Source organism: Mustelus asterias, chromosome 24 (assembly GCF_964213995.1).
Source record: "Mustelus asterias chromosome 24, sMusAst1.hap1.1, whole genome shotgun sequence".
Classification (NCBI taxonomy): Eukaryota; Metazoa; Chordata; class Chondrichthyes; order Carcharhiniformes; family Triakidae; genus Mustelus; species Mustelus asterias.
Window position 1 is genome coordinate 13,274,745 of NC_135824.1, and position 19,853 is coordinate 13,294,597.

At 43.5% G+C, this 19,853-nt stretch overlaps 2 pseudogenes across 3 annotated transcripts in view; both read left to right on the plus strand.

The window, feature by feature from the left end:
- The window catches only part of LOC144511219 (UDP-glucuronosyltransferase 2C1 pseudogene), a 22,719-nt pseudogene extending 13,873 nt beyond the window's left edge, over positions 1-8,846 (plus strand). The window contains exons 1-2 of one of the 2 annotated variants that reach the window (XR_013500770.1): positions 2,330-2,451; positions 5,742-8,846. The product of XR_013500770.1 is annotated as a UDP-glucuronosyltransferase 2C1 pseudogene, transcript variant X1 (transcript). Of the gene's footprint in view, positions 1-2,329; positions 2,452-5,741 lie in introns of those variants that run through there. The other variant, XR_013500771.1, reaches the window with a different exon arrangement.
- On the plus strand, positions 2,343-19,651 carry LOC144511220 (UDP-glucuronosyltransferase 2A1 pseudogene; annotated as a pseudogene). Its single transcript, XR_013500772.1, has 2 exons — positions 2,343-2,451; positions 17,971-19,651. The product of XR_013500772.1 is annotated as a UDP-glucuronosyltransferase 2A1 pseudogene (transcript).
- Positions 19,652-19,853: the final 202 nt, after the last annotated feature.

Consider the following 19,853-nt stretch of genomic DNA (forward strand, 5'->3'; position numbering starts at 1 on the left):
AAGGCTAAGCAATTAGAGGAGTGTTTCTTTTTCAGGGACAAAGGAGATGGGGTTTGGAGAAGGAAGTTGGATAATGAGTGGTGAGAGTAATGCAAGGGAGTGATCAGGGATGGCCTTAATAGTGATTGACTCGAGGCATGACAAGGTCGAGAGAATGGTTGCACAAATGGGTTACAGGAGTTTGAATGGAAGAAGAGATTAAGGGAGGAAAGGAGGACAGTGAACTCTAAGGAGAAAGGGCACATTGAGTTGAGATGAAGGTTGAAATCATTGAGGATGAGGACTATCGGTGCAAGAGGCTGAGGGAGGCTAACAGTAAAGTTATTTTTGTGAACAATTTCATATGGTCAATCATTGGACAGAAGAAAACATCAATTTTAAAGTTTTTTTATTAATCACAAGTAAGGCTAACACTAACAGTGCAATGAAATTACTGTGAAATTCCCCTGGTCGCCACAGTCCCGTGCCTGATCGGGTCAATGCACCTAACCAGCACGTCTTTCAGAATGTGGGAGGAAACTGGAGCACCCGGAGAAAACCCACGCAGACATGGGGAGAACATGCAAACTCCACACAGGCAGTGGCCCAAGCCGGGAATTGAACTCGGTCCCTGGTGCTGTGAAGCAGCAGTGCTAACCACTGTGCTACCGTGCCATGTAGGTGAGGTGGGGTTGGAGAAAGGTGGAATGTAGACTAAAGGATCAGAAGGTGCCAGGGGAGTATTGGGATTGAAAGTGTGATTTGGTTATAAGGACTACATCACCACTGTAAGATGAGGTAAATCCACCTTTCAATGGACATTTTGGTTTTCTATTCTTCCTCCCAAAGTGGATTATTTTCATGTACCAGTTGAGTGAACTTTCCCTGAACTGATTCTAATACATTTATATCCATTCCTAAATTCAACGTGGGCAAGTGCGAGGTCGTACACTTTGGAAAAAAGAATAGAGGCATGGACTATTTTCTAAACGGTGACAAAATTCATAATGCTAAAGTGCAAAGGGACTTGGGAGTCCTAGTCCAGGATTCTCTAAAGGTAAACTTGCAGGTTGAGTCCGTAATTAAGAAAGCAAATGTAATGTTGTCATTTATCTCAAGAGGCTTGGAATACAAAAGCAGGGATGTACTTCTGAGGCTTTATAAAGCACTGGTTAGGCCCCATTTGGAGTACTGTGAGCAATTTTGGGCCCCACACCTCAGGAAGGACATACTGGCACTGGAGCGGGTCCAGCGGAGATTCACACAGATGATCCCAGGAATGGTAGGCCTGACATACGATGAACGTCTGAGGATCGTGGGATTATATTCATTGGAGTTTAGGAGGTTGAGGGGAGATCTGATAGAAACTTACAAGATAATGAACGGCTTAGATAGGATGGACGTAGGGAAGTTGTTTCCATTAACAGGGGAGACTAGGACGCAGGGGCACAGCCTTAGAATAAAAGGGAGTCACTTTAGAACAGAGATGAGGAGAAATTTCTTCAGCCAGAGAGTGGTGGGTCTGTGGAATTCATTGCCACAGAGGGCTGTGGAGGCCGAGACGTTGAGCGTCTTCAAGACAGAAATTGATAAATTCTTGATTTCTCGAGGAATTAAGGGCTATGGGGAGAGAGCGGGTAAATGGAGTTGAAATCAACCATGATTGAATGGTGGAGTGGACTCGATGGGCCGAATGGCCTTACTTCCGCTCCTATGTCTTATGGTCTTATGGTCTTAAATAAGGAGACCAAAACTGAACACAGATGTGGTCTCACCAGCACCCTGTATAACTGGAACAAAACACCCCTACTTTCATATGACCTTTCCCTTCGAGTTTAAAGTTAATTTATTATTGTCACAAACAGGCTTACATTAACACTGCAATGAGGTTACTGTGTGGAAATCTCCTCGTCGCCACTCTCCGGTGCCTGTTCGGGAAAACTTAGCATGGCCAATGCACCTAACCAGCAAGTTTTTCAGACTGTGGGAGGAAACTGGAGCACCCAGAGGAAGCCCACACAGACACGGGGAGAACATGCAGACTCCGCACAGACAGTGACCCAAACTCTGCACAGACAGTGACCCAAGCCGGGAATTGAGCCCAGGTCCCTGGCTCTGTGAGGTAGTGGTGCTAACCACTGTGCCACCATGCTGCCTTCATATTCATGTTGGGAGAGAAGGGTATTATGAAAATAGACCATTTTAGATTCCGAATCCATGAGTTAATTCTAAAGGCAGAGAAGTCTCAGTCTCAGAGGAATTGCTCAATTTGGATTTACATGTCGTCAATGCCAAAAGAAAGGTAATTGCAAAACAGGAATACTTGGTCACACGGTGATTAATATTACACAATCAGAAGCTTATTTAGACTTTGGACTGCTTGTTGGATTAAAGTACGATACTTTTACATTCATTCATATCTCAGCTATTGGGAATACAAGATTTACTACATCGCTTGATTTGTCTTCATCAGTAAGTGAAAGATTATAATTTTGTGACAAAAAAATTTATAAGCTGCGAGTTCAAAGTAATCTTTCAACTCTAAAGTGAATAGACAAACTGGCGTGAGGTTTGCAGCAGTGGATTTATCTTCTGCACATACATTCTGCAGACGGCTTAAATATAACCTTCTTAAGTTTTCTTGATTCAGGAACTGTTCCTTTAGACTTAACATGGCTATGTCATTCTATATTTAAGAAGAGTGAGAGAGGGAAACCAGAAAAGTATACTCAGGAAGTATACAGACAGCGGCAAGTGGTCAGCACTGCTGCCTCACAGCGCCACGGACCCGGGTTCGATTCCCGGCTTGGGTCACTGTCTGTGTGGAGTCTGCACGTTCTACCTGTGTATGTGTGGGTTTCCTCTGGGTGCCCCGGTTTCCTTCCACAGTCTGAAAGACGTGCTGGTTAGGGTGCATTGGCCATGCTAAATTCTCCCTCAGTGTACCCGAACAGGCATCGAGTGTGGTGACTAGGTGATTTTCACAATAACTTCATTGCAGTGTTAATGTAAGCCTACTTGTGACACTAATAAATAAGCTTACAGGTAAATGACTAAGGTTTCTAATTGAGGAGAATGTGACTGACACACTAATCAGCGAGAACCAGAACACATTTCTGTAGGATCAGGGCGGAATTCTAAAGAATTTCCAACTGTCATAAGGACGAGAAGTGTGGAGTGAGCCCTGTCAGTTCCTCCAGTGCGCTTCACACCGCAATCCTCCCACACTCAGTGACTTTATTGGAGAGTTGGGAGTTTGGCGCTGAGTGGGGGTGGCGGGGGGTGGGCCTAATACCCATCTGCAGAGGGCATGGGCACTTCTTCACTAAGGCGCTCCAATCTCACAGTACACTGGGAGACCCCTCCCCCACACAGACATCGGGAAAATTGTAGGTGGTGGTGTTCCCATGTATCTGCTGCCATTGTCCTTCTAGATGGAAGTGGTCGTGGGTATGGAAAGTGCTGTCTCAGGATCGTTGGAGAATTTCTGCAGGGCATCTTGTAGAATGTACACACTGCTGCTACTGAGCGTCGGTGGTGGAATGAGTGGATGTTTATGGATGCGGTGCCAATCAAGCAGGCTGTTTTGTCCTGGATAGTGTCAAGCTCCTTGAGTGTTGTTGGAGCTGCACCCATCCAGGCAAGTGGGGAGATTTCATCACACTCCTCACTTATGCTTTGTAAATGGTGGACGGGCTTTGGGGAGTCAGGAGGTGAGTTACTCGCCAGAGTATTCCCAGCCTGTGACCTGCTCTTGTAGCCACTGTATTTATGTGGTGAATCCAGTTGAGTTTTTGGTCAATGACAACCCCAATGATGTTGACAGTGGAGGATTCAGTGATGGCAATTCCATTGATTGTCAAGGAGCGATGGTTAGAATTTTGTCTTACTGGTGATGGTCATTGTGTGGTGTGAATGTTACTCGCCTCTTGTCAGCCCAAGCCTGGATATTGTCCAGTTCTTGTTGCATTTGAACATGGACTGCTTTAGTAGCTGAGGTGTCAGAAATAGTGCTGAACTTTGTGCTGTCATCGGCGAACATCCCCACTTCTGACCTTATGATGGATCGAAGGTCATTGATGAAGCAGCTGAAGATGGTTGGGCCTGGGACACTACCCTGAGGGACTCCTGCAGAGTTGTCCTGGAGCTGACTGACCCCCCCATAACCACAACCATCTACTTACATGCCAGGTATGACTCCAACCAGCAGAGGGTTTGCCCCCAATACTCATTGATTCCAGTTTTGCTAGGGCTCCTTGATGCCATACTCGATCGAATGCGGCCTTGATGTCAAGGGCTGTCACTTACACCTCATCTCTGGAATTCAGCTCTTTTGTCCAAGGTGGTAAATGAGGTCAGGAGCTGAGTGACCCTGGTGAAACCCAAACTTGGCATCAGTGTGAGGGCATTCACTTTGAACCTAGAAAAGATAGGTGGTAGCACTTTCTAAATGGTAAAAACATTGAGATGCTGGAAATGGTAAATAAAAACAGAAGGTGCTGGAAAAGCTCCACAGGTCTGGCACCATCAATGGAGAGAGAAAAAGTTAATGAGTTCCAAAGAATAATTAAATTGGACTTCAAATGTTTCTCTCTCTGCAGACATTGCCAAGCCTACTGTGGTTTTGCAGCACTTTATATTTTAATTAAACAAGCTAATATTGTATTCCCCAGAATTTAGATGTTTGAAGCAGTATTTGTTCAAAGTTTTTAAGATATTAAGGAGAACATAGAAGGTAGATAGAGACTGAATAATATGGGGAGGGGGCAGAGTGTGGATGACATGTCCCACCTCATAAAAAACATGTCAATTTGCGGATAGATTTCTGGATAGTAATGACATCAAGAAATATGGGGAAAATAAGGGCAAATAATGATGATCAGCCACGATTTGTTGAATGGCAGAGCTGGCTTGATGGGCCGAATGGCCGATTCCTGCTCCCATTTCCTATATTCACAAATCAGTAGAAATTGTTCCTCCACCTTATGAAAGCTTCTTTGAAGCCCATTTTCTGTTGAGAAAGGTGCCATAGATACTCTTGTCTCTCCTCATTAACTAATGATTTCCATTGTAATAAGTCCCCGGAGGCAGAAGGCCCTTCACCAAAATCCCTTTATTTACAAGTCTGACAACAGTATACAGAGTGCTTTCAGTTAGCAGCTTACACCAGGGGTCCCAGAGGAACTGACACGCCTGGTTAAGTACACAGCAAGAGACTCCCTGATTGGTCCATTAATTTGGCCCTTAATCAGGGAGTTCATATGCTAACAGGCCCAACTCAATTGCCTGGTTAAAGTCATTACACCACATTTCATATGCCTGGTACCCTCCTAACTATTGATTTTGTACTTTCTGCATGGCTTTGACAGCCATTCGGAAATAATGTCCCCAAAACAGGGGCCAATATTTTAGCGCAAATACAAAATACTGCTGAAATCTGAAATTCCTACTTAAACTGTGTTCAGTAATTTTCTTGGACATAATCATGATAGTCCTGTTCTTGTATATGTGTCTTTTCTTTATTGTAATAAATAGTCTTTAAGAAGTGTTATACTATGACTGGACTGGTTACTGTTCTCACTGGGTTTTATATGTTGCTCCATAACCCATTCATGTAGACAAAACCATATATCACCATGAACTGGTTGAGTTGAGGCACCCTCGCAGTTAACATCAGTTGGGTTCATGACAGCTATGCCTGCTCCTTTTTTATATGTTATTTTACCAAACTTATGCTCTATTTCTCTCAAACTCTCCAACAGAATTTCAATACCATTTACACTCAGAATGAAGTGTCTTGGTTGGGAAAGTGGGTTCCAGTTTGCATGCGCCCTTGGTATCATCATCACCCTGACTTGTCCCATTACCCGAGGGGCTAATATTTTGGTTATACCCACCGAGGGTAGTCACTGGATCAACATGAAAATTCTGTTAGAAGAACTGAGACTTCATGGGCATGACATCACTGTGCTTTTCTTCTCAACATCTTGGTACATCAAAGAGAATCCTGATCTCTACCAGTCCATTGTGGTTGAAATGCAAGGATTCCTTGGGGAAAATTCAAATAAAGAATTTATACAGCGTTCCATGCAAAACACACTAGAGGTCTTGCAGAAAGAATCAACACCGTGGTCTTTTCTGAAGTTCCAATATGAAATGATATCATTTCTACACAGTTGTCATACTTGGGGACGGGAATTTAATGTTGCAGTTTTTGAAAACAAAACATTGTTAAAGCAATTTCAAAATGCAAACTTTGACTTAATACTTACCGATCCCTTATTTGCTACAGGTGCAATGCTTGGGCATTATTTAAAACTTCCAGTCGTGAATAATGTTCGTTGGCACAACAGTGGAGAAGCTCAATTTGTCTATGCCCCTTCACCACTGTCCTATGTCCCAGTCCCTGGCTCACGACTGACAGATAAAATGAGTTTTCTACAAAGAACACAAAATGTACTCTTTTATATTTTTCAACTATATATTTCAGAATTTTTCACCAACCCACTTTACAATGAGCTCTGCCATCGATATCTGGGCCCAGACACAGATATCAAGACGGTTCAACTGAGGGCAGATGTGTGGCTGGTGAGAGTTGATTTTATATTTGAGTTCCCGAGACCCACCATGCCAAATATTGTTTACATTGGAGGATTCCAGTGTAAACCACCCAAACCTCTTGCAGCAGAGTTTGAAGAGTTTGTCCAATCCTCAGGGAAACATGGGGTTATTGTGATGTCTCTGGGGGCCATTGTCAGTTCTTTGCCAATGCATGTTACCATGAAAATTGCAGAGGCCTTAGCTCAAGTACCTCAGAAAGTTATTTGGAGATATGAAGGAAAGATCCCTCCCAACATAGGTAATAATACACTACTGGCAAAATGGATCCCTCAGAATGATCTTCTAGGGCATCCCAAGACACGAGTCTTTGTTTCCCATGGTGGCACCAATGGAGTTTATGAAGCCATCTATCATGGGGTGCCAGTAGTTGGCATTCCTCTGCTTTTTGACCAGTTTGACAATTTAGTCAGATTTGAGATTCGAGGGGCAGCAAAAGTGATAGATATTGCAACATTTCAATCAAACGATCTATTGCAGGCACTTAACGAAGTCACAAACAACACATCTTATCGGGATAACATGCAGAAACTCTCTGCTCTCCACAGGGATCAACCCGAGTCTCCAATGGAGAGAGCCATTTTTTGGATTGAGTTTGTTGCTCGACACAAAGGTGCAGCACATATGCGCTCAGAATTTTACCGACTCCCCTGGTATGCTTACTATTGCGTGGATGTGATGATCCTCCTGTTATCTGTGTTCCTGATGGTTACAGTGCTGACAATTCTACTATTGAAAAAACTTTGTAACATTGCTTGCAAGAGAAAAGTAAAAATTCAGTAAGATTTATTGTTTACAACTGGGAAAGGAGTTTAGAAGTATTTCAATTTAAGAATACTGTTAATCTAGTATCTAATACATTCCTGTCTGGATGTCATGAATTTAATGAAGGCTTTTAAGGAATAGCATGTCAGACAACAACACAGGTACGAAGAGGAAAATGCTATTCTTATGTCAAGTTCTATAGTAAAGAACATTGCACTTTCCAAGCATTATTCAAAATTAATCAGAACTTTTGTTGGCACGTGGTTGAGAACATAAGAACATAGGAACTAGGAGCAGGAATAGCCCATCTGGCTCCTCGAGCCTGCTCTGCCTGCTCCGCCATTCAATAAGATCACGGTTGATCTTTTCGTGGACTCAGCTCCACTTACCTGTCCATTCACCATAACCCTTAATTCCTTTACTGTTAAAAAAATTATCTATCTTTGCCTTAAAAACATTCAATAAGGAAGCCTCAACTGCTTCACTGGGCAGGGAATTCTACAAGTTCACAACCTTTTGGATGAAGACGTTCCTCCTTATCTCAGTCTTAAATCTGCTCCCCCTTATTTTGAGGCCATGCCCCCAGTTCTGGTTTCACCCGCCAGTGGAAACAACCTCCCTGGTTCTATTTTATCTATTCATAATTTTATATGTTTCTATAAAATCCCCCTTCATTCTTCTAAATTCCAATGAGTATAGCCCCATTCTAATCAGTCTCTCCTCATAAGCCAACCCTCTCAATTCCCGAATCAACCCAGTGAATCTCCACTGCACCCCCTCCAGTGCCAGTATATTCTTCCTCAAATAAGGAGACCAAAACTGTACCCAGTACTCCAGGTGTGGCCTCACCAACACCTTATACAACTGCAACATAACCTCCCTGTTTTTAAACTCCATCCCTCGAGCATTGAAGGACATGAAGTAAGAATGTGAGACTTCTGGATTCATTGGCAGAAAGGCCCATTTCACTCCAACCATCGCATCTCTTATTTTATAGCCAAAGATTTCCTACAAGTTCTCTCTCTGTGTTCCTCAGCATGTTTGATGCCTCGACCACACCCTCCATTTGTGTCGGTCATGTCCTGGCAACCTGAGGGTAAGTTTCTCTTTACTGAGCTCATGGTGCTCCACAGACATAAAGAGCTGACTTCAATTGCGCTATGGTGAACTCCATGTAGCGCCACGTGTGCTCGAAATGTAAATAGGTGCTGGGCAAAACAGGGCCATCAACAATTCTGCTGGAGCCTGAGAGGGAAGAATGTGTTAATTATAAGAGCCATGTGTTATTCAAGACAGTTCTGTGAAGACAAAGGATCTTCTAAACTTAGCGTCGATTTTTCATTATTGGTCAGATCCAGATACAATTGGGGTCATCACGGTTTAAGGAGGGTCATATTTCTTGATTAAGGACAGAGTACATGTGCTTTCTGATTTTGAAATGGTGTTATGTAATGACAAACATTAATAAAGAATTGTTTATGGATGATTTGTCTGTTTTCTTAACTCTTCCATAAATGTATCCTCATTGGGTGTTGACCGTGTTAATCAGATCAGACAATTTAAGTTAGCCAACATTTATACATCTGGTGCTTCTCTAATGCTGGTCAGTAATTTTCCAGATGGTTTCCCTCATGTCGTTTGAATAAAAATGCTCTATAGTTTATGACTATTTTAATAGTTTTGTCAGCTTACAGACAATTACAGTGGAACCCCGATTTTACACGTCCCGATTTAGCGCGAAATCGGATATGACCCTTTTTTTGCTCTTTCCGGTTTAGTGATTTAGTGCGACCCCGATAACATTCACGATAACATTTTATGGACCCCAACCATCGCATTACAACGGGGCTGCACTGTATTTTTAAATTTAATTATAGCACCTCCTTATATGTAATTACACTGCTGGCGAGGTAGGAACAGGAAAAAGTCACTCAGCCACTCAAACCTGATCTGCCATTTAATTCGATCATGGCTGATCTGCATCCTAACTCCAGCTGCTCCCAGAACCAGGAAAGGGACCCCCTTGTCCTTAGTTTTCACCCCACCAGCCTCCGCATTCAAAGGATCCGCCATTTCTGCCAACTCCAGCATGATGCCACCACCAAACACATCTTCCCTCTGTTGACATTCTGCAAGGACCGTTCCCTCTGGGATCCCCTGGTCCACTCCTCCATCATTCTCAACACCTCACCTCCTTCCCTGGGCACCTTCCGTTACAATCACAGAAGGTGCAACACCTGCCCCTCTACCTCCTCCCTGCTCACCATGCAAGGGCTGAAACACTCTTTTCAGGCGAAGCATCATTTCACATGCACTTCGTTTAATCTGGTCTGTTGGATTCACTGCTCCCATTGCAGTTTATTCTACATTGGAGAGACTAAATGCAGATTGGGTGATCGCTTTGCAGGACGTAAGAACTTAGGAACATAAGAACATAAGAACTAGGAGCAGGAGTAGGCCATCTGGCCCCTCAAGCCTGCTCCGCCATTCAATAAGATCATGGCTGATCTTTTTGTGAACTCAGCTCCACTTACCCGCCTGCTCACCATAACCCTTAATTCCTTTACTGTTCAAACATTTATCTATCCTTGCCTTAAAAACATTCAATGAGGTAGCCTCAACTGCTTCACTGGGCAGGGAATTCCACAGATTCACAACCCTTTGTCTGAAGAAGTTCCTCCTCAACTCAGTCCTAAATTTGCTTCCCCTTATTTTGCCCCCTCGTTCTAGTTTCACCCGCCAATGGAAACAACTTCCCTGCTTCTATCTTATCTATTCCCTTCACAATCTTATATGTTTCTATAAGATCTCCCCTCATTCTTCTGAATTCCAATGAGTATAGCCTGAGTCTACTCAGTCTCTTCTCATAAGCCAACCTCCTCAACTCTGGAATCAACCTAGTGAATCTCCTCTGCACCCACTCCAGTGCCAGTATATCCTTTCTCAAGTAAGGAGACCAAAACTGTACACAATACTCCAGGTGTGGCCTCACCGGCACCTTATACAGCTGCAACATAACCTCGCTGTTTTTAAACACCATCCCTCTAGCAATGAAGGACAAAATTCCATTTGCCTTCTTAATTACGTGCTGCACCTGCAAACCAACTCCTTGAAATTCCTGCACAAGGACATCCAGGTCCCTCTGCACAGCAGCATGCTGCAATTTTTTACCATTTAAATAATAGTCCATTTTGCTGTTATTTCTACCAAAATGGATGACCTCACATTGACCAACACTGTACTCCATCTGCCAGACCCTCGTCCACTCACTTAGACTATCTATATCCCTTTGCAGACTTTCAGTGTCCTCTGCACACTTTGCTCTTCCACCCATCTTAGTGTCATCTGTGAATTTTGACACGCTACACTTGATCCCCAACTCCAAATCATCTATGTAAATCGTAAACAGTTGCAGTCCCAACACTGATCCCTGAGGCACACCACTAGTTACTGATCGCCAACCAGAAAAACACCCATTTACCCCCATGTTTTGCTTTCTGTTAGTTAACCAATCCTCTATCCATGCTAATACATTACCCGTAACACCGTGCACCTTTATCTTATGAAACAGTCTTTGGTGCGGCACCTTGTCAATGCCTTCTGGAAATCCAGATACACCACATCCACAGGTTCCCCATTGTCCACTGCACATGTAATGTTCTCAAAGTATTCCACCAAATTAGTCAAACGTGAGCTGCCCTTCATGAACCCATGCTGCGTCTTACCAATGGGACAATTTATATCCAGATGTCTCGCTATTTCTTCCTTGATGATAGCTTCAAGCATTTTCCTTGCGACAAAAGTTAAGCTAACCGGCCTATAGTTACCTTCCTTTTGTCTACCTCCTTTTTTAAACAGTGGCGTCACATTTGCGACACCTTTGGTCCACTCACAATTAGGACCCAGACCTTCCTGTCGCTTGTCATTTCAACACACCATCCTGCTCTTATGTCCACATGTCCATCCTTGGACTTTTGCAATGATCTGGTGAAGCCCAATGCAAACTGGAGGAACAGCACCTCATCTTCCAATTAGGCACATCACAGCCTTCTGGACCTAACATTGAGCTCAACAACTTCAGACTGTGAACTCTCTCAAAGAACAAAGAACAAAGAACAATACAGCATCGGAACAGGCCCTTCGGCCCTCCAAGCCTGCGCCGCTCATGTGCCCACTAGACCATTCTTTTGTATCCCTCTATTCCCAGTCTGCTCATGTGGCTATCTAGATAAGTCTTAAACAATCCCAGCATGTCCGCCTCAATCACCTTGCTTGGCAGTGCATTCCAGGCCCCCACCACCCTCTGTGTAAAATATGTCCCCCTGACATCTGTGTTGAACCTTGCCCCCCTCATCTTGAACCTGTGACCCCTTGTGTCCATCACCTCCGACCTGGGAAAAAGCTTCCCACTGTTCACTCTATCTATGACCTTCATAATTTTACACACCTCTATTAGGTCGCCCCTCATCCTCCGTCTTTCCAGGGAGAACAACCCCAGTTTACCCAATCTCTCCTCATAGCTAAGACCCTCCATACCAGGCAACATCCCGGTAAACCTTCTCTGTACTCTCTCCAAAGCCTCCACGTCCTTCTGGTATGTGGCGACCAGAACTGGACGCAGTATTCAAAATGTTCTATACAGCTGCAACATCATATGCCAACTTTTATATTCTATGTCCCGTCCAATAAAGGCAAACATGCCATATGCCTTCTTCACCACCCTCTCCACCTGTGCTGCCACCTTTAAGGATCTGTGGACTTGTACACCCAGATCCTTCTGTGTGTCTATACTCCTGATGGTTCTGCCAAATATTGTATGGCTCCCCCTTACATTAGATCTACCGAAATGCATCACTTCACATTTATCTGGATTAAATTCCATCTGCCATTTCTCCGCCCAATGTTCCAGCCTATCTATATCCTGCTGTATTCTCTGACAATGTTCATCACTATCCGCAACTCCAGCAATCTTCGTGTCGTCCGCAAACTTACTGATCACACCAGCTACATCTTCCTTCAAATCATTTATATATATCACAAACAGCAGAGGTCTCAGTACAGAGCCCTGCGGAACACCACTAGTCACAGACCTCCAACTGGAAAAAGACCCCTCCCCTGTTACCCTCTGTCTTCTATGGCTAAGCCAGTTCTCCACCCATCTAGCTAGCTCACCTTTTATCCCGTGAGATTTAACCTTTTGCACCAGCCTGCCATGAGGGACCTTGTCAAACGCTTTACTAAAATCCATATAGATGACATCCACGGCCCTTCCCTCGTCAATCATTTTTGTCACCTCCTCAAAAAACTCAACCAAATTTGTGAGGCATGACCTCCCTCATACAAAACCATGCTGTCTATCGCTAATGAGATTATTCAGTTCTCAATGCGCATATATCCTATCTCTAAGAATCTTCTCCAACAACTTCCCTACCACGGGCTTCAAGCTCACCGACCTATAATTTCCCGGGTTATCCTTGCTACCCTTCTTAAATAACGGGATCACATTTGCTATCCTCCAATCCTCTGGGACCTCACCTGTGTCCAGCGAAGAGACAAAGATTTCTGTTAGAGGCCCAGCAATTGCATCTCTCGCCTCCCTGAGGAGTCTAGGGTAGATGCCATCCGGCCCTGGGGATTTGCCTGTCTTAATGTTTCCTAAAAACCCGAACACTTGCTCCTTTGTAATTGAGATTTTTTCTAACGGGTCAACACATTTCTCTGAGGCACTACCAGTCAACATGTCCCTCTCCTTTGTGAATACTGATGCAAAGTATTCATTTAGGATTGCACCTACTTCCTTTGGTTCTAAGCATAATTCCCCTCCTTTGTCCCTGAGAGGTCCGATTCTTTCCCTAACAATCCTCTTGTTCCTAACGTATGTATAAAATGCCTTAGGATTCTCCTTAATCCTGTCTGCCAAGGACATTTTGTGACCCCTTTTTGCCCTTCTAAGTCCCCATTTGAGTTCTTTTCTACTTTCTCTGTATTCCTCCAGTGCTTCATCTGTTTTTAGCTGCCTGGACCTCATGTATGCCTCTTTTTTCTTTTTGATTAGACCCACAATTTCACTGGTTATCCACGGCTCCCGAATCCTACCTTTCCTATCCTTCCTCTTTACAGGCACATGCCTGTCCTGCAGTCCTATCAACTGCTCCTTAAAAGACTCCCACATGCCAGATGTGGATTTACCCTCGAACAGCCTCTCCCAATCAACAGCCATCAAATCCTGCCTAATCCTTCACCTCATTTTTTATGTTTACCTATTTATTTTCATTTCTTCCATTGACTTTCATCCCTTTTTGTTATCCTACTTTCCATCTTTGTTTTCCCTTACCACCATCTCCCCTCCCCCCACCCCACTAGGGCCTTCTGTTACCTTTTCTAAGCTGCCCTTTGTCACACTGCTTACTGTTGTTCTGCCAGTAACACATTCTGATCTCTTAATGTGCCACTATTAGCACCCTTCTTAGCCATGATCACCACCATTTACATTCCCTTAGTCTTTTTGTCCATAACATTTTGTCAATCTCTCCCTAGCTTCTACTTATTGCTGGCCATCCATCCAGCCCCTACTGCTCCTGCCGCCCCTGCCTCTGCCCCGACAACAGTATAAATCTCATCCTATTTCCAGTTCTCTTTCGTTCTGATGAAGTGTCATACAGATTTGAAACATAAGCTCTGGATCTTTCCACATTTGCTGTCAGATCTACTGAGGTTTTCCAGCAGTTTCTATTTATGTTTCAGGTTCCAGCATCCGCAGTAATTTGATTTTATCCTAACTCCATCTACCCATTTTAGTTCCATAACCCTTTATGAAGTCATATCATAGAATCATAGAATCCCTACAGTGCAGAAGGTGGCCATTCGGTCCATCGAGTCTGCACTGACTCTCCTCGAGATTCTTACTCTGGCCCACCCCTGGAACCCCATGCATTTACCCTGCTATTCCCTCTAACCTACACATCTTAGGTGTCCAGATCACCAACAACCTGTCCTGTCCCCCCATGCCGACACTATAGTTAAGAAAGCCCACCAATGCCTTTACTTTCTCAGAAGACTAAGGAAATTTGGCATGTCAGCTACGACTCTCACCAACTTTTACAGATGCACCATAGAAAGCATTCTTTCTGGTTGTATCACAGCTTGGTATGGCTCCTGCTCTGCCCAAGACCGCAAGGAACTACAAAAGGTCGTCAATGTATCCCAATCCATCACGCAAACCAGCCTCCCTTCCATTGACTCTGTCTACATTTCCCGCTGCCTCGGCAAAGCAGCCAGCATAATTAAGGACACCACGCACCCCAGACATTCTCTCTTCTACCTTCGTCCGTCAGGAAAAAGATACAGAAGTCTGAGATCACGTACCAGCTTCTTCCCTGCTGCTGTCAGACCTTTGAATGAACTTACCTTGTATTAAGTTGATCTTTCTCTACACCCTCGCTATGACTGTGACACTACATTCTGCACTCTCTCGTTTCCTTCTCTATGAATGGTGTGCTTTGTTCGTATAGCGCGCAAGAAACAATACTTTTCACTGTATGTTAATACATGTGACAATAATAAATCAAATCAAATCAAATCAATCAAGTTCCATTCCCGACTTGGGTCACTGTGTGGTGACTGCGTTTCCTCCAGGTGCTGTGGCTTCCTCCCACAGCCCAAAAGACGTGCCATGCTTAATTCCCCCTCAGTGTACCCAAACAGGTGCCGGAGTGTGGCAACTAGGGGATTTTCACAGTAATTTCATTGCAGTGTGAATGTAAGCCTATTTGTCACTAATAAATAAACTTTAAATTTTTCAAATTTAATTTTCCCTTTGCTTTCACATTTTTCTAATCTCTACTCTTTACACACTCTCTGTGTAGCTCATAGTCATTAGCTCTTTAAATTCACGCACACCCTAAAAGCAGTTAACTATCAACGAATTAACTTGCGACTTTCCTGTTCCTTTTCAGACTCAGATCAATCACTGACGTTCCCTATAGTAAAGTTCATTGTTGTTTTTTTTTGTATTTTTATTCCAATTCAATCAAATCAAGTCCAATTCAGAGTCTCAACAAGTTGAGACATTCCCGATCCAAGCTGACAAGACAGGGCTCTCACCTCCTGTCTTGGGCTTGATCTACATGATCCAAGCTGATTGGAGTAGGAATAGCTCCTCCACCAAGGCTTGATCTCATTTTCGCCATGGCAAAAGTCAGAAATAAAGACAACATTTAAGAGGAAACGCTCCACCCAAATGGAAATGTTGTCCATACCAATCAAATGAAAACTAGTATTGTACAGTGAGGAATTCATTTAGACCTATCAGCTAAATTAACAACTCTTTATTTGAAATCTAAGCTTCCGGGAATACAGCAGCACACAACTTAGGCTTCACAGGTAAGTGAAAGCTGATAGCTTCATGACAAGGAGCATTTTTATAAACCACAAATTAAAATCAGTCTTTTAACTGTGATGGTGGAGTGGACTCGATGGGCCGAATGGCCTTACTTCCGCTCCTATGTCTTATGAATAGATATCTCCAGGCAAGATATGCAGAAGTGCTTTTAATTTCTGCACAACAATATCGCAGATAGCCTAACTATAATCACGCAAAGTTCCCTTGCGTCCGGGGAGCATTCCTCTGCATTGGAAAATCGCACGCCACTTCATAGAGTGTATGTGGAACTTACTGCTCCTACTCACATGCTGGGACTTGCTGCTCCCTGCTTATTACCACCAAATGCAACACAATTGGATAGTCAGAAGCTTTTTCCCAGGGTGGAAGAGCCAATTACTGGGGGCATAAATTTAAGGTGTGAGGGGCAATGTTTCAAGGTGTTGTGCGTGCCGCACAGTTTTAACCCTTATACGGTGGACAAAGAATTGTGAGTAGACTTCTTGTTAGTACAACAATATTTATTTAAACAATCAATAATCACCCACCCAAGCAACAATAAGTTATCCTGCGGAAATGCTGAAGTTCAAGTCCAATACTAGACCTTGACTTAACTTTTGCGTGACTGGCAAGTACCCAAGCAGATATTGGCCTTCATCTGCATGCTGTTCTCTGTAGTCTTCTGTGTATTCTGGTCATTTGGTCTGGTCTGACACTCCGGCTCTGGTCTTCCTTCCTTCTCGGGTGTGGTGGCTCTCCTCATGCTGGTCGTTGCTGGTGATGTAGTAGCTCGTTCGTGGGGTCAGAGAGAGAGAGAGATTCTTGGTTGCACAGCACCCTCTATACCCGTTGGTTTTTGCACCCCTTTCCCGTTGCCAATCAATCGATCAGGACTTGATCACCCTGATCGATAAAGTCCAATCGGGTACTGCCACACCAATCTCTGGGTGTGTCCCCAATGGGCATGTCTGTAGGTGCTGGGGGCACGTAGGACACACACTTCCCTCCCAAATAAGGGGTTAAGGCGCCCCTATGTCTGGTAAACAACCCAGTTTGACCAGAAAGTCCCCTTTGTCCTGGAGATGGCCCATATCCCGTGTGTTCAGTCATCTGAGCTGCAGCCTGTTTATCTCTGTCATTTAGGCTGCAGCCTGCTGTTTTAGTTCTTGCCCAATTGTCCCAGAATGCTCTATAAATCGCCATTTTAGGTGGCCCATTTGGCCACAAAGGAGATGTACGAGGCAAGTTTTTTACACAGAGGGTGGTGGGTGCCTGGAACTCGCTGCCGAGAGAGGTAGTGGAAGCAGATATGACGGTGACTTTTAAGGGGAGTCTTGACAAATACATGAATAGGATGGGAATAGAGGGATATGGTCCCTGAAAGGTTAAGGGGTTTTAGTTCAGTCAGGCAGCATGGTCAGTGCAGGCTTGGACGGCCGAAGGGCCTGTTCCTGTGCTGTAATTTTCTTTGTTCTAACTGGCTTCTATTGAATCTAAATTTTCATTTCACATGAGAAGACATTCAACCCACAGGTCAGATTAGTTTAATGTATTGCCAAGTACAGACACAACTGCATCAGCTGAGACTGAACTAGTGTCTTATACAAGGTCAACTTAATTTCCTTTCTCTTGTATTCTATGTCCCTATTAAAGCAAAAAACAAAATGTTTGCTTTATTGACTGTCCTCTCTAAGATCATAAGATGGTAGGAGTAAAATTAGGCCATTCGGCCCATCAAGTCTATCCTGCCACCTTCAATAATTTATGTGCATATGCACTCAGGTCCCTTTGTTCATGCACTCCCTCCCTATAAAAAGAATCACTTTACATTTCTCTGCATTGTACTTCACTCGCCCATTCCAGCTGTGTCCTTTAGAAATACCACACTATCCTCCTCACAGTTCACAATGCTTGGACTTTTCATATCATCTGTACATTTTGAAATTCTGCCCTGTACACCAAAGTCTGGATTCTTCATAGAGGATGATGAATCTTTGAGGGTTTCTACATCAGACTGTTGCGAATTTTCTGACTTTGAGCAAATGCAATGCTGGGAAGCAAGGGAAATTGGGATAGGGTGGAGAAAGTGGAATTGATGTAGGGGTTCAAGCATGATCCTATAGTATGGTGGATACTGTTTGGTGGCCTTTTCCTTTTGCTATTTTTTAACTTTTGAAGATCTTCAATTTATGTTGTATCACAAATATTTCCGTTCTGTTCTTCAACAGATTCTGAATATCCTTTCCTCGCAATATGGAATGTCTTGGGTGGAAAAGCAGATTCCATATTACATATGTGCTTAGTCTCATCAGCATCATATCATGCCCAATAACGCAGGGAGCAAATATATTAGTTGTACCTTTTGAGGGAAGTCACTGGATCAATATGAGAATTCTAATGGAAGAACTGAAACTTCATGGACACAACAACACTGTGCTTTATTTCTCAACGTTTTGGTACGTCAAAGAGATGCCTGATCCAAATCGATCCGTGGTGGTTCAACTGCAAGGAGACCTTGGGAAAACTACAAGTGAAGTCATTTTGCAAGATGTTGTACAAAGTTCACTGAATCTTTTACAGAATAGTTCAACATCATGGGGTTTTGTTAAGCACCTGTATGAACTAATGACTTTTGTGCATACCTTTCATATTTATCTCCAAAATCTGAGCCATGCACTTTTTCAAAATAGGAATTTGTTAAACCAACTTGAAAATGCGCACTTTGACTTAGTACTTGCTGATCCTGCTTTTCCTGTAGGCCCAATGCTTGCTTATTATTTAAAACTCCCTTTGGTATATAATGTTCGTTGGATCACCAGTGGAGAAGCGCATTTTCTCTTTGCCCCATCTCCACTGTCCTACATCCCAGTGCAAAACTCAGGATTGACAGATAAAATGAGTTTTCCCCAAAGAATTAAAAATATCATCTCATATCTTCTTCAAAAGTCAGCTTTAGAACTTATCATTAATCCGACTTACAATGAGCTCTGCCATCGATATCTGGGCCCAGACACAGATATCGAGACAGTTCTCCTGAGAGCTGATGTGTGGCTGATGAGAGTAGATTTTATATTTGAGTTCCCGAGACCCACCATGCCAAATATCGTTTACATTGGAGGATTCCAGTGTAAACCACCCAAACCTCTCGCAGCAGAGTTTGAAGAGTTTGTCCAATCCTCAGGAGAACATGGGATTATTGTGATGTCTCTGGGGACCATTGTCAGCTCTTTGCCAATGCATACTACAATGAAAATAGCAGAGGCATTTGCTCAGGTACCTCAGAAAGTTATTTGGAGATACAATGGAACAATCCCTCCCAACATAGGAAATAATACGCTGCTGGCAAAATGGATCCCTCAGAATGATCTTCTAGGGCACCCCAAGACACGAGCCTTCATTGCCCATGGTGGGACCAATGGGATTTATGAAGCCATCTATCATGGGGTGCCAGTAGTTGGCATTCCTCTGCTTTTTGACCAGTTTGACAATATACTTAGACTTGAGACCCGAGGTGCAGCAAAGGTGATTAATGTAGCAACAATGCAGTCAGCAGATCTATTGCAGGCAATTGATGAGGTGATAAATAACGCATCTTATCGGGATAACATGCAGAAACTCTCTGTTCTCCACAGGGATCAACCCGAATCTCCAATGGAGAGAGCCATTTTCTGGATTGAGTTTGTTGCTCGACACAAAGGTGCAGCACATTTGCGCTCAGAATTTTACCAACTCCCCTGGTATGCTTACTATTGTATAGATGTGATGTTTTTCCTGCTGTCTCTGTTCCTCATTGTTACAATGCTAATGGTTCTACTGCTGAAGAAAGTTTGCAACATCGCCAGGAAGAAAAAACAAAAAACTCAGTAAGATTTATACTTTTACCAATTACAAGGTTTAAACATGACACATTATAATCCTTAACAGCTAGCTATCCATGTTATTCCAAGTAAAACACCATTCCATAGACTCATGACCCTTCTCCAGACTTAGCATAAAAAGCAAATATGTTCACGTGATGCTGGATATTCAGTTTTTTAACACCTGCTGCGAATTGGTCCTTTGGATGTTGGATCAAATCTGAGGCTTGCCATTCCTGCAGCTTTCAGAAAGC